We start from the raw sequence: 3773 nt of genomic DNA, 5'->3' as shown, positions 1-3773 counted from the left end.
CTTAATTTTAAACCATTCAGTGTTCCCATGTTCTGTTCGAACACGTGCTTCTTGGTCCAGGTACAGATTCCTCATAAACACAATTAAGTGTTCCAGAATACTCATACTTCGCAATGTTGCCCATAGCTTTTCATGATCCACACAATCTAACGCCTTTGCGTAGTCAATAAAGCACAGGTAAACATCTTTCTGATATTCTGTGCTTTCAGCCAAGATCCATCGGACATCAGCAATGATATCCCTGGTTCCATGGCCTCTTCTGAATCTGGCTTCAACCTCTGGAAGTTCTCTGTCAATGTATGCTTGTAGCTGTTTCTATATTACTTTTAGTAAAACTTTACTCGCATGGGATATCAAGGAGATAGTCCGATGATTTCCACATTCTGTTGGGTCACTATAGCTAGGACCAGGGCCACCTTAGTTCTCAAAGTATATATTGTTCTTTAACACTTTAAAGAGGTCTCTCTTTTTTTTTTTTTTAGTAGATTTGTCCAATGCAAACGGTTTGATTTCTTGACTGCTGCTTCCATGAATGTTGATGGTGGATCCAAGCAAAATGAAGCCTTTGACAGCTTCAATGTTTTCTCTGTTTATCATGTTATTATTTACTGGTCCAGTTGTGAGGATCTTTGTTTTCTTTACATGAGGTATATTCCACAGTGAAGGCTGTATTCTTTGATCTTCATCAGCAAGTACTTCAAGTCCCCTTCACATTCAGCTATCAAGGTTGTGTCATCTGCATATCACAGGTTGGTAATGAGTGTTCCTCCAATCCTGATGCCACATTCTTCTTCATATAGTCCAGTTTCTCCGTTTATTTGCTTAGCAAACAGTGAATAAGTATAATGAAAGGGTACAACCTTGATGCACACCTTTCCTGATTTTAAGCAATTTAGTATTTATTCCCTTGTTCTGTTTGAATTACTGCTTATTGGTCTATGCGCAGGTTCCACATGAGCACAATTAAGTGTCTGGAATACCCATTCTTTGCAATGTTATCCATAGTTTATTTTATTGCACAAGTCTTTTGAAATGCCTTTGCATAGATACAAATAAACATCTTTCTGGTATTCTCTACTTTCAGCCAAGATTCATTTGACAGCAGTAATGGTATCCTCTGTTCCATATCCTCTTCTGAATCCAGCTTGAATTTCTAGCAGCTCCTTGTCAATGTGCTGCTGCAAGTGTTTTTAAATTATCTTCAGCAAAATTTTACTTGCATGTGATATTAATAATATTGATCTACAATTTCCACATTCTGTTGGGTCACCTTTGTTTAGAATGAGCACAAATATGGAGCTCTTCCAGTTGGTTAGCCAAGTAGCTGTCTTCCAGATTTCTTGGCATGAGGTGAGTGCTGCCAGTGCTGCATTAGTTTGTTGAAAGATTTCAATTTAGATTCCATCCATTTCTAAAACCTTAATTTTCTCCAATGCCTTCAGGGCAACTTGGACTTCTTCCTTCAGTACCATCAGTTCTTAATCATATCCTACCACTTGAAATGGTTTAATATCTATGACTTCTTTTTATTTTTTAGGACTCCTGGTCTGGCATTGTAGGATCAGCACTGGACTGCGAATCACAAGGTCAGTAGTTCAAACCCACCTGCGGTTCCTTGGAAACCCTATTCAGGGTCACTGTAACTTGGAACCAACTCCCCCGGCACTTAACAACATCAACAATTCTTTTATGATACAATGACTCTGTATTCCTTCCATCTTATTTTGATGCTTCCTGCATTGTTTAATATTTTGCCCATGATGTTGTTCTTTTTAGGTGCTGTCAAGTCCAATTCACAGAGACCACATATAGAGCTTCCAAAGCTTTACATTTTTATGGGAGCAGAAAGCCTTATCTTTCTCCCTCTGAGTGGCTGGTGGGTTTGGACTGTAGATCTCGTGGTAAGCAGCCCAGTGCTTATACTATTATACCAGCAGCTCTCCTATTTTGTTCATAGAATCCTTTACTATTGCAACTTGAGGTTTGAATTGTTTCTTCAGTTCTTTTAGCCTGAGAAATGCTGCATGTGTTCCTCCCTTTTGCTTCTCTGACTTTAGGTTTTTGCACATTTCAAATATAATACTTTGTCTTCTATAGCTGCCATTTGAAATTTTCTCTTCAATTCTTTTATTTCATTATTTCTTCCATTTGCTTTATGTTTTTTATTTGTGTGTGTGTGTGTATATATATATATGTTGTTGTTGTTAAGTGCCGTCGAGTCAGTTCGGACCCATAGCGACCCTGTACAGGGAGGGTTTCCGAGGCTGTAAATCTTTACCGGAGCAGAAAGGCTCATCTTTCTCCCATGGAACAGCTGGTAGTTTCGAACTGCTGACCTTGCGGCTCGCAGCACGATTCGTAACCACTACGCTACCAGAGCGCCTATAAAATATTTTATAGGAGCTTGGCAGCTTTGGTGAAGCCCACCATGTCCTTGTTCCTGTCGAACACTGGTGTAATAGCGGCCAATGAAGATGTTACCTAGGATTCAGAGTGGCCAGTCAGGCAGAGGGATATCCATTCTCATGAAAGCGCTCAAGCAGATGGTCTTCCCAGTCGGGAATGTCTTGAGAACGTAGTCCTCTGACAAGAGCGTGGAGTCTTTGCCCTCCAGCTTCAGGGTGATGAAGTGCAGTTCGGTCACGTTCTCACAGGCTGTCATGTACTCGCCCTGGAGCAGCTGCATAGCGCCCAGGGCCTTCTGCAGCTCCCTGATCTCTCCCACCAGTAGGGAGGCGCCTGTGTCCACGACGGCCTCACAGCCACCCTTACACTGCTTCAGTCGTTTGTCCACGTCCAACCTGTCCATGTGGATCTGCCAATAAACCTTGCGCGTGACGTTGATGAAGTTAATGGAGCCCTGGTAATATTTGGGAGTCTATACTGCTCAGCATCAGCTCGCCCTCTGGCTTCGCGGTCGGGTCTCTGTTCAGAAAGAAGGAGAATACGTTCTTCGTCCCCCCTTCTGTGATACGAGGTTGGTGAAGAACAGCACCACCATATTATCCACGGAGATGCGGGAGGAAGCCAGGCTTGGGATGCCGTCAAATTTGGCTGCGATGAATGTCATGCCTGGCTGCTTGGGGGCTTCACCAAAGATCCACTGTTCCACCTGGACGCCTCCAACTGACCCGCACAGCACCTACACAGTGTCCTGGCTCAGGAACCCCGAGAGGCTGCCTGAGCCATAGTGAAAGTTGAAGGTGTAGCGGTTCTTCACGTAGGTGCTGGATTTGGACCTATCGTACTTCGTATGTAAACCATCAGAGAAGGGTGAACATGCTACATCCGTGTGAGAGGACCCACAGGTTGGAGGAGCCTACTGGACAGGTGATCCGATGCCAGTTCCCCTAGTACTGGGCGTCCATGTAGTTCTTGAGCATCGCGGGTACTGGGCCCCCAGCCATAGCAGGCGCCCCATGGGCATATTTAGAGATGGGGTTCTTGGCAATGAGGTTTTCCACAGAGCCTCCGGCCTCAGACAGAGTCTGGCGGATGGCCGTGAATTGTGCAGCGGGGTCCTGATGAGCGCTGCGGAGAAGCAGAGCAGCAGGCCGAGGGGAGGGAGAGCGCGGGCCCAGGGAGAGCTGCTGGAGGCAAAAGCCCTCTTGGCGGCAGTGGTGGCAGGGGGTCCTCATCATTTACTTTAGCTATACTGTATGTTCAAGAGCAAGTTTCAGAGTCTCTTCTGACATCCGTTTTGGTCTTTTCTTTTTTTCTTGTCTTTTTCATTACCCTTTGCTGTCTTCATATATGATGTTCTTGATAACCAT

The 3773-nt window shown here is 44.4% G+C and overlaps 1 pseudogene; it reads right to left on the bottom strand.

Moving 5' to 3' along the window:
• Positions 1-2394: 2394 nt before the first annotated feature.
• Positions 2395-3773, bottom strand: LOC102834909 (annotated as a pseudogene).

This window comes from Chrysochloris asiatica, unplaced genomic scaffold, assembly GCF_000296735.1.
Source record: "Chrysochloris asiatica unplaced genomic scaffold, ChrAsi1.0 scaffold00026, whole genome shotgun sequence".
NCBI lineage: Eukaryota > Metazoa > Chordata > Mammalia > Afrosoricida > Chrysochloridae > Chrysochloris > Chrysochloris asiatica.
Note: the sequence above shows the minus strand (reverse complement) of the source record. Positions and strands in the feature narration are given on the sequence as shown.